We start from the raw sequence: 11934 nt of genomic DNA on the forward strand, positions 1-11934 counted from the left end.
CTGATGCTCCTTCCCTGCTCTGGCTGCTCGCTTGCTATGAAGCCTCTTTTTGTGCAGCTTTCTCTCTATTTTTCCCCTTTTTTGCTACATGGAGCAGCTGAATGCTCCCTCACCGCACCATGGTTGGTGGCTTCTTTGGACCACCCAGCCCACAAGTGTCCTCTCCTCCATCCTCATCCCATCCTGGGTACACAGGAGCTTTTCCTGCTCCTTGCTGGCATCCTCAACCCACCACTGGCATGGGAAGCCCAGCACCATGGGGAATATCCCACCTTCTTCGCCTTCCCTGGAGGCCACCACGGTCCCACCGGTGGGGTGGCTGTCCCCCAAATCTGCCCCTCGCTCCGGCCACAGGGTGCAAAACTTTATACTACGGGAGATTAATGACCTTAGAAAAATGTAATTACACAACAGGGCTCTGCTCTTAATAACTGCGTATTTTACTTGTCAATGTGCCTTAATTGAAAATGAGTAGGCGATACAAGTTGCAGTGGAGTTGGCTGGCAAGCCTTTAACGCTATATTAATTGTAGTAATTAGCAGTCACTTTATGTTGGAGTCATCTATAAATAGGGGGTCCATTAGTTTAGCAGAAGAGTGTGATTTAAAATGCAAATAAAATCCCAACTACCCAGACAAGTCACTCCTTTTGCCCCTACCCCCAAAACTTACAGTCCCACAAGGGCTGCAAGGCTGCTGCAAGCTCGGCCAGAGGAAGCTGCTTCCCATCCCGGGAGTAGCTGAGATGATCCCAGCACCCAGGATCAGCAGGAAAAGGGGGATGAGGAGGTTCGGCCGCGGTGTCCAGGACCACGGTGCCCATCCGGAGGCTCCTGCATTAACAGCTTGCTGATGACATGCTCCACTTGTCTGGTTATTACCCGGAGAAGATGCAGAGGGAGAGGAAGCTCCATCACACCGAGCTACAGACTGCATGACCTGGGGCAAAGTAGCTCCCTAAAATAAAATACTAACTCTCCCCCACCCCCTAAAAACACTATTAAAATAATTTAAATAATAATAATTTGAATGGCCAGTTCTTGGTTCAAAAGAGACCATCAGCTCCCTGGGGCACAGATCTGTTTCTGCACAGCCATTCCCAAGAAGGGAAGAAACAACAACCCAGAGAATTAAAAAAAAAGAAAAAAAAAAGAAAAAGAGGGAGATAAAAGAAAAGAAAAAGAAGGGAGGAGCTGAGGGCTCTCTGCTCCAGAGAGCAGAACTGCAGCAGCAGTTCCCATTGAGGTGTTTCAAAAGCCCCTGCATATCCTAACTGAGGATATTTTATTGCTCCTCAGAGGTTTCAACCCACTCAACAACTCACCGACAATGCCTGTCCCATTCCTGGCTGGAAGGATCCTCCGGGATGCTGAGTGTTTGAAGCTCCATTGCAGTCTTCCACCCTTGGCAGCCACCTGGAACTGTTGGAGGATGGGGAAGCTGGAAACAATGAGCAAAGAGCAAGTTTATTCCCCAAATCTTGCCCAAGCTTGGGAATGCAACTCAAGGCTCCTCAACATGAATGCTCAAAGCAGGCAACAGGTCCTCTGCCGATGCCTCCAGTGCATTGGGTGAGTTGTGCTGAATGCTGCCTCTCATCAACACGCTTATCATAAGAGGAAAAAAAATAGGGTAAAGTAAAACAAAAATAAAGACAGAATCAACGTTGTGGTGGAAGGCAAAACAGGATTGATCTTTTGCTTGACTTGCTCTGAAAATTGCTTCTCCACTGCCCGTTTATGCACATTAATTGAACGTCTGGCCCGGCTGCACGTCTGTTTAAGTCCTCAATCAATCCCCTTTCGGATGACTGCGAGATCAATAGGGTGGTAATTTAATAAAGGACATTTTCAGTTGACTTTTAAAAGCCACTGATGGGATTTAATTCTTTCTTATTTTTTTTACATAGAAAAGGACTGTGTGGGGTCAAAACAAGATCCACTGCTTTCCCCTTCCATCCTCTTCAGATGAAGCCTGCAGTGAGGTTCTTGACTCCCTGGTCATTCTTGGTCCTTCTTGAGACACAGTGTAGCAGGCTTGGATCAACGCAACAGCACTGGGTGCAAAAGAGACCCTATGGAAGCACCCACAAAATGGTGACAGATTGTAGGAAGCCAGTGCCAGGGACATGCCCTTGGGCACCTCCCAGGGATGGAGAGCAGTGAGCTGGAGAGCACACGGGACCTCATCTCTCTTCATTGCCCTTATCAAGGCAACCCAAGTGCTCTTGACTGTATCCCTGGGATGTACAAGAACACTCACATCCACCACCAAACATGAACCTCGCACTGTGACGATCAGTTCCTCACAGTGAACTGATCCTCACAGCGAAGCAGCATCTTCAGAGACCCTGGAGGAAGGCAAGATTCAAGTCAATGTGCCAAATTGCTGGAGACAGCATCTCCCATGGCATTTCCCACCTCAAGGAGCTGCAGAAGTGACCAATGAGGCTTCTGTCTGTCCCTTGCAAGAGCCTTGTCTAAAGGAAGAGGCACGTTCTGCCGTGCTGGACCTCTAATCACTAGAGGGAAGCGTGGGGAGGAGGGAACAGGTAGAAGAGCTCTATCAAAAGCTCATTTGGGTTCTTCATTAATGGGACTGACAGAGGTGAGACACTTACCAGGGTTGCCTGGTGAACCATATGCATTCGGGTCTCATTAGGCAGGAATTAACATTTTTCTCCCACCCCTTCCAAACTGTTTGGTTTCGTACTGCTTGGTTTCAGTCTGGTCCCCATGCCAGAACTCCTCGTCTGCCCTTCAGCTGCACGTCAGCCTCTCACGTTGCCTAACGCCATCCTCCCCTCCCAGCCTCTGTCTCCAGCCTCTCCACGTTTCATTTCCTCTAATCGCTTTCTTCACAGCCTTCCTCTCTCTAAATCCTTTATCCTCCTCCAGGCTGCAATCCCATCTCTTTGCTGCCTCTCCCTTTCCTTTCTGCGATGCTTTGCCCAAAGCCGTCTACATTACGGTGGTTTAACTAGCACGGTGCTGGGAGGAGGGATTACTCCCCTGTCCTCTGCTCAAGTGCTCCAGTTACATATCCCAGGATCACATTTACCTGCTGGAAGTGCTAGTTTGGAGGCAGCCTGTACTGCTTCCATCCAGCACCACTCATTGTTTTTGTCCTCAACACATGGGTTTTGGGTGACATTCGTGTCAGTTTGGTTAATAGCCTGGAGCTTCACTCCCCACTGCGCTCCATTTTCCATGTTTTCTCTGGAATGTTCATGGAGGTGGCACTTTCTCCCAAGCAAAGGACATATGGAGAGAATAGGCTCTTGCAGAGACGTACCTGACACTGATACCACTGGAAAAGCCTCATTTTAAGGCAGAGACTCTGATTCCCACCTCAACAGCTCCAGGAGGAGAATCGAGTCTGGGAGTAGCCCAGACATGCCAGGAGCACGGAAGGAGCCAACACAGCACCTGGTCCCATCACTTATCACATCCATGCGCTCTCCAAGGCTGTTCCCAGTGGGAAGCGCGGTTGCTCTTGCTCCTGCTGCTCCGGAGAAGCAGCCCGGTATCGGGACAGAAACCGGAGGAGCCCGTATCTATAAATAAGAGGTATGAATTAAACATGATTCTTGTGTTTTCAAGGGTCAAATCAGTCACTCAGCAGTATCATCTACTCCCACAGAGGAACGAAGGGGAGAGTAAGTGCAAGTGTTTATCATTACTTGTAATTTATGAAGTGACATGTTGAAGGACCGAATCACACCCCTACGGAAGCCGTGGGAGCCAAAAACCAGACCCACTCAGTGTTCCTCTGGAGCACCACGAGACTCCTGGAAAAAGCAGCAGGTGATGACAGGCCCCAGTCTAAAGATGGGCAAAAATTTTAGCAGGAGAAGCGGCTAAATAGACTAATTTGACACACTTCAGCAGAGGGAGGAAGGCAAACCAAGCCGCCCGCTCTTTCATCATCTTGATTAGATGGAGCAGCAGGATATGGATCTGCTTCCTCTTCCCATCGGGTTCTATGAGCAGGATGGGACCTTCATCCCACTGGTGTCCCCCGGGGGGCCAGGCCAGCCAGAGGGACCATGCAGGGTGGAAATATCCCGGATCTGGCAGCAAACGCTGTGTGACCACAGGTCGGAGGTCTCCCCAATTTTGGGTGCTCCTCTAAAGCACTTTATAGCCCCCAATAAGAGACAGAAACGAAGGGGGGGCAGCCACAGCTTTCCGCTCCGCTGGAATCTCTACAAATCACAGCCTGTTTTTTCATTTCAGTGCTGGGAACAGATTAGAATGAACCCCAGCCAAGTTCCTAAGACTCTTCCCATCTCAATGGAATAAAATAACTTCCCGGAACCAGAACCAGACTCACAGATAGATAATACAGCCATAAAAATCTGAGTGCTGAGCAGCTCTGCATTTTCTGCATTTGTATTTCAGGGCTCTTCCAAGCACTCAAAGCTGCTCCCTTTGGGCCAGCTCCAGCTGAGACTTTGCACGATGGAATTAGCCCGGAGTAAAGTGGTGCGGACAAGTCAGAAACTCCCAAAAACCAGGGATGCTCCCAGTGCCGGTGCCCACTGGCTCCGGCTGCAACCGCAGGGACCATGTGCCCAAATTGGCTTTATCACGTTTCGGATAACAAAGGGAATGGGACATTTATCTGCTTGCAGGGATGTTTTATCTGTATGTCACTCCCTGTCTAGCAGAATTTCCATGTAACGTTGTATTTCCTTTGGGTTAATTTACTTACAGGTGTCAGATTTCCGTAATTCCTGGTTTCCCTAATTGGTCCCACTGTTCCTTCCTGCTTACTCTGCCTCTGCATCTCTGTGTCCTTGCTGTTCCTGCTGCAGCAGCCACCTCCTCGCTCGCCTCCACTTGCCAACATTTTCCCACTGTCGGAATTTTCCGGTGGAAGCTCTCGCGCATGCTGATGCCACCCGTGCCTGGACTGCAGATCTGACCTGGTACAAGAGCTGCAATAAAGCCCAGATGAGGCACAACAAGATGTTCATCCTCCAAGGAGCCTTGCACGGAGGCTCCATCGGGAGAGCCCCTGGACATGCAAATTCCTGCTGGAATTTCAGGATTCACACGGCAACACCAAGAGCCCGGCAGCATCTGCATGGTGCAGCCAGCTGCCTCCTTGCCCAGGACTGGCACAGCTCCCTCATGGCCTCATGGATGCAAACCCCCCGGCACACGGCACGTTTCCAATTCCAGGCTCCCAAAAAGACCTTTAGAGCGAGCAGCACTGCCAAGAAACGTATTTAAACTACCAGAAAAAAAGAGAAATACCTGATGTGCTTTTAAATTGGAAAATAAATGAATTGCACAGAAGACAGAACAAAAAAATTATTAAAATCTATGTAGTCTTCCATATTTTCCTCCCAAAATTAGCAGGCTGGATTCTCAGCTGGTGTAAATCTCTGCTAAATGGCATTCAAGTTAATGGACCTATGCTGATTTACACCACTGGAGAAATTAGCTTCCTCTGCATGTGGGTCTCTGTGCACATCTGTCCTTTGAGAATCAATAAATAAAACTTGAAAATAGTATTCATCCACCATTTATTCTACTTAATTATTTAAGCTTCAGATTCTGGAAATAATAAAGGAGTAATAAAGGAGAGATTTACCATCTACTACAATTGCTAGAAGCAACACATGTTATTTCCTCCTTTACTTTTTAATCTCTCTCCCTCTCTGTCTCTTTTTTGTTCACAAAATTGAATCAATTTATTAGAGTTGTTGCAAAAAGTGATTTGCTCTGATCTATTGGTGGTGACGAAGAGCAATGGGCTGCTCTGCTCTGCCGTGTCCCCCGCGTCCCGCTCGTTAAGGAGGATGACGCTTTGCCATGCAGGGAGCTGAGCACTGATTAAAAGTGGGATGCAACTTCAGAGAGCTCAGGAAAAAGGATGGAGCCGGGAGATCCCAGCTCTGGAAAAGGAGGTTGGAGAAGACACGTGCCGGCAGGAGACTATCACACTGAAAGCCACACTGGGTGAAGACAAGTTGCTTTCAAAAAGATGCTTTTCTTGCTCTCTCTGGCCCCATGTCAGGAGGAGAATCACCCTGCAAATGGCTGGGGACATTTGGGAATGAATTTTGAATTTTGGGAGCTTTAGGCATTGCCAAGTTTCAAGCCCACGCTCCATCCCAACGCCACGGCCCAGTCCATGCCCCTCGCACTGCGCTCCAGACGCTCCCGGATTAACCACGCTCCTGGTGGTAGATGAAAGGGAAGAATTGCTCTGGGAGACAGGAGCTGATAAAACTCTCTTTCTTATAAGCCCAAGGATTCGGCTTGCAGCTCGCTGCAATCCCACCTAAGGCGCTCCTGGGCTCGGAGCTTTTGTTTGATCCCCCTGGGCTGCTGGTGTCTTGCGGATGCTCTTCCGCAGCCCCGTCTTTGCAGAGCCATCCCGTGGGAGTGCATCCCGTGGGAATGCTTCTGCTCCCAGGACCGAGCTCTCTGCTCCAGCCAGGGCTCTGCTGGAGGCTCGTCTCCCATCCCTGCTCCAGCGGGATGCCAAGAGAGCAAGGACCAAAACAACCCTCTGTGCTATGGGATTAAACATGTGGGAAACCTGAGGGGTTTTGCCATCACTTTTCCCTAGGATGCTCCTTCCTCTGCTGGGGATGTCTCCAGCCTCTGCTCCTGCCTGGAGCATCACGGGGGGCAGACGGGCAGGTCGTGGGACCCAGACCTTCCCCTGGTGCTCTCAGACCTGCAGTGCTCCAAGGTGCAGCTCCCTCTTCCGCAGGGTCCTTGCCAGATGTGCAGGCAGCTGTTCCCCACGCGCTGGGGCTGCTCCAGTCCGGCACAGGAGAGGGTTGCAGCTACAGGAGCCTTAGATCACCTCAGCCACCATCGCCAGCATCGAAAGGGCTTTTTTTTCCTCCCAAATCTGCCTGCAGAAACATGCAGCAAAAGAAACACGGTCAACCCACGTGAGCCTGCAGCCAGCCCGGGCTCCCTTCTTCCCACATTCCCTGCCCCGTTTCCCGGGTCTCGCTTCCCCAGGGAATTCACAGCCACTTGCACCATGTGCTGCGAATCTGAGCGCCCGCCCAGTCCCCAGGGCTCACCTGCCATAAAACATAAGGCCATAAAAACATAAATACAAAAGGGGGAAGGTACCCTACCTGCTGCTCCAGGCCCTGCTCCAGCCCATCATAGAGCTCACCACCCTTCCAGCCCCCATTAGATAAATAAAAAATAATAAAACAAATAAAAAGCAGCATTGGATTTCCCCTACCACTGCCTTCATATTTTGGAAGCTCAATTTCACCAAATGAACAGCTCAGAAGAGCAGCGAGATGTGTCTGAACCTCCAATCAAAGCTTAAAAAAGTGACAACAACGGGAATAAAATAATAATCCCTGGTCCACAAGGGGACCAGGGTGCCAAGGGTGAAGCCAGAGCCACCACCTTTGCCTCCAGGTCAGTACAGAGCTGCCTTCCCTCTCCCCAGAGCCACAGGACTAAAAGAGAAAGGGAAAAGATGGGAAATTACTCACCATGGAGATGTGGAGAGCCAGCAATTAATAAATAAATATAAATATTGCTAATACTGGGCTTTTATACAGCACTTTAAATTGCAAATTACTCCTGAAGCGTGTATTATTAATTATATCATTTGCATCTGCTATTGCAATAATACGCAATTATTTATACTGATAAATAATTTGCGGAGGAACCACAAAGCTGCATTGGACAAGCAAGAAAACCCTTTTGGCAGCCGGGCTACGTCTGCGCGCCGCAAATCCCCACGCGCAGCCTGGCCGCTGCCGTCTCACTTTCTCGGTACATTTTGGTTTCGGGGCTCCATTCTGTCTGCCAGGACGGAGCAGAGATGCCACCAAAGTGGGGAACGTGAGGAAGAGGAGGGAGCGCCGCGCTCAGGGAGCCGCCAAAGGGCCTGGAGCGGCGGCTGCTCCGCAAGGAGCTCCCAGGCCCCTGTGGATGCAGGGAGGATGTTCCCTGGTCCCTCTGCAGAGGTGCCTGGGTCTCGCCCGCGTGCCCGGCAGATGCCCCTCGCAGACCCATTGCTCCGGCTGCAGAGCGGGCGCTTCCCCGTGGCACCTTCTCCTTCCCCTATGAGGAACCCGGGCTTTGATTCCCCTTCAAGGTTGGAGCCGGCAGGAGAAGGAGCCGCGCTGGGAAGGCTCCAAAGCCCCCCGTGCACGAGGCGGCCCCGGCACGAAGCGGCCGCGCGCTCGCTGCTCCCTCCGATCCGTCCCCCCGGAGCGGCTGCGCTTAACGCACCCCGGTACAGCCGGCGGCGGGGGAACCAGGCCCTTTGGCGTGTGAACTATTATTATTGTAGGTGCAAGGGGAAAGGAGACTCTGCTGAGGATTTGCATCCCCAGACCGGGATTCACAGCCGGTTCTGCTCCAGCAGCGGTGCCGCAGCCAGTACCGCAGGCAGCAGCTCCTGCGAGGCGTCGCGCCGCTTCCCACCCCAGCTCGCGGGATGCACAAACCCGGATTTGTGTGCTGGGTGCTCATTTACCACAAGCAGGTCGCCTTGCCTCGGTTTCCCCAAAACGCAGAGCCACAAACCCATGCAGGGAAGCAGCAGGGCACCAAGGAGGGCCAGGCCAGGAGCTCTGCAGCAAATTGCAGGGGGAAAAGCAAGAGAGAGCTGCAGAATAAAGGAAGGCAGGAAAAGAAGAGAGCGCTCAGCACCTCTGCGTGCTTCCCTACCCCTAGCTGCAGGCACGACGCCGGGCCCAAATCAATGCCTGCTTGCAGGAATCTCCGACAGCAGGACTCTGCCGGCATCAGGTATCCCTGCGTGTTTGTTCTGGACATTAAAAGTACAGCTTTGATTGCAGATTGTTTTTCCTCAGCTCCTGAAGCACAAGAAACCTCCGCTACAAATCAATAGAGGTTTTTAACTCCCTTCGCCTGGGAAAAAAATACATATAAAAACAAAAACAAGCCAACAACTAACAGATTAATCCTGTCAAAAGAAGGGGGGAAAGCCACCTAACAGAATCACAGACCGAAAAGTTACAAACTAGCAATAGGTGACAAGTAATTATAGAACAGGAAAACGTATAGGGAACTCATTTGGGTGAGCAGCGGCTGATTAACAGTCGCAACATTTGTTTTCTTTATTTATGGCCTGGCATTGCGGAAAATTGATACGAAACACCCCATATACCACGCGCCCGGTGACACATTCAGCAATGAAGAGTCTGGGAAGAAATCAAGCTGAATTATACCCGCGGTTACTCAACCTCCTCCTCTCGGCTCCGCCATCCTTTAGCGAAGGCAGCGGCAGTGACACAGCACTTAGGTGGCACCCAGCCCTGCCCCTGCTGAGCAGACAGTGGGTGACACCTTGGTGACATCTCCGGGGCCATCACGTCCCTGGCACAGGCCCCATGGCTTCACGCACGGCTCCCGGCGCCTCGATGTGGCACCGGGCACGAAGGGAGATGCTCAGACCCCAGACTGGGTTTAGGGTTTCGGTTACGTCTGCTCCCCAGGTTGGAAAACTGCCTGACGGGCTCATAGGTAGCCTGAGATGCCCAGAGAAAACATGATTTCTAGATCAAATTTCCACTATTTCCTTGGGAAATCAGACCAAAGCCCTTCTGGGCACCTGGGAGATTTGGGGCATCTCCTGTGCACACCCCGTCTCCGCATCGCACCCACCCCCAGCCCCTTGCGTCTGCAGAGACCTTGCACAACTCGCTTCATGTCCCCCGTTCCGCCTGTTCCTCCTGGACATGCTGGCCACAGCTGACAACTCCAGCTCGCTGCAACAGGCGGAAACACCCGGGTGAGGGTGTAGATACCCCGTGCAAGCCAAGAAGCGGCACCGCTAGCTCGAGTAGGGGGAGCGAAAGACTCCTCTAACCTTTCCATCCAGGGAAGGCTCCGAGCTCCCCGCCAAGACACTGCTGTTATGAAACAGGGTTTATTTAAATGCAAATTGCCGAAAAATACAACTTTCTTTATTAAAATGCAAATTGCACATCAAGCCTGCTGCCTCCTGCACATCTCCTCTCCACTCAACGCCCCGGGACTCCCGGTGCCACCAACACGCAGGTGCCCGGGGCCCCTGCCCTGGGGAATGGTGAGAAGCCGGCACGGAGCCGACGGGACCTTTCCATAGGGGCTGGAGCGGGATGGTGGTGGCCAGGACACCCCGCAGCCGTGGTGCCGCTTCGCGGCGCATTGTGCAACCCCGTCACCTCCCTCGCAGCCGCCTGTTGTGAAAGGTGTCAGTCTGCCAGAGCCTCCCTGCACAACGAGATGGGGAGATCGGGTGTCCCTGAACTGCTACGTGGAAGAGAATAATTACTGTTTTCACGTTTCCTGAGCGCTTTCAGACAACGCGTTCCTCCAGGGATGCTCTGCCCCGGAGCCACCGCGACGGCGCTGCCGCGAGAAGCTCCCGGCTGTGCCATAGCCTCCGTCTGGCTTCGTTCCTGGAAGACCACTAGGAAAAGCAGGGATGGGAAAGGGCCAAAGCCGCTCGCTTCCCCCAGGGAGCCGCTTCCCTCAGGAACGTGTTTAATTGCGTCCCGAACGCTCCCGCGGGAGCCTCGCCGGAGCACCCGGCCACCCCGCGCTGATCCCTCATGGGGCCAGCTCAGACTTCACCTCCTTTCACTTCCGATCACCATTCCCCTAATCCTTTCCTGCAGCCCTTTCCCATTCGGCACGTCTCTCTGCATCCCTCTGCGCTCCAGCTTTAGAGCATCCTCGCTGTGATATTCAGTGAGGACGACGTCACCGTGAGCCTTAAGGATGGACCTCGGATCAGACCCCGTGTGTAAAGAGCTCGGAGCATCAGGGGGGCTCATCCAAGCAAACCAAACCCAGCAGATGAGGCCAGGACCTGAGCAAACATGTCATTAACGGCCTCCAGAGCTGGATACATCCCTATTCCTGTGCTGCTGCACCTGCTTTTAAAGCAATAGCTAAAAAACTGGCATAAATCACCCGCATGTGTTCAAGTAAAGCGCTTGGGTTTAAGGATGGATGAAAAAAGAAAGAAAAAAGTAAAGCAGTGTGACAGGAATCTGCAACAGATTGTTCCCTTCCCAGCTCTTGGCATCCCTGCGCCAATGGGCATCTCGGCTTCAGGGATGCAGCCACCTGGAGCATCCGGATCCAGCCCTTGGGAAACTCCCCTCTGAAATCAGGGAATGTGAGACGATACCTTGCCACAGGGCTGCGATCTGAGCCAATTTATCCGGCCTATGTTAGAGGGAAAACATCCTTAACGGCCAAGTTTTCTGTTGTGAAGGATTGCACCCTGCTTAGGGCGACGCTAATTATTCCCTTAAACAAGGCAGTGCTGCGAGGGATTCAGGGGTTTTCTCACTCACGCTTTGCAATAATTGAGCAAGCGGCAATAAATGAACCCCAAAATAAAATAAAAGGTGGTGTATTCCACTCCAAAACCCACATTTATGGTGACAGTCACATTCTCCTACCAAAGGATGCGGCAGCTCTTGGAGCCGATGCTGGAACCTCCCTCTTGCCCAGCCAAGTTTCAGCCTGGACGGGGAATCCCCAAAGTCCAATCCCAAATGTCCTTTCCGGCTTCAGCACTGATTTCCGAGCAGTTTCTTCCCTGTTCTCCATGGCCTTGGAATGAGGTTTTCCCAAGCAATAACCCAGACCGAGGCCAAGCATTTTACAAGCGCGCTCTAAAACGCATCTTTCCCCTGGTTGTTAGTTTTCATTCAATACATTCTTAATATTCAATTAGTATTTATGTAACACGCAGCAAAGGATTATCCTATTAAAGCTAAATTAAGAGCTCCGTTCGTTAATTAATACATCTTATTTCAAGCGCTGCCAACGTTTATCCCTGGAAACGCAACATTTTAAACCAAAAGGCACCAAAGGGAGCTCGACTGCTTGGTGCCGCTGCGGCTCCCATTGCTCCGAGGTGCGGATGAGTTACGGAGCGTGCGAAGCGTCGGCTGTTC

The sequence above is a fragment of the Tinamus guttatus genome, unplaced genomic scaffold (assembly GCF_059628265.1).
Source record: "Tinamus guttatus ecotype Peru unplaced genomic scaffold, ASM5962826v1 Tinamus_guttatus_pri_ptg000563l, whole genome shotgun sequence".
Lineage (NCBI taxonomy): Eukaryota > Metazoa > Chordata > Aves > Tinamiformes > Tinamidae > Tinamus > Tinamus guttatus.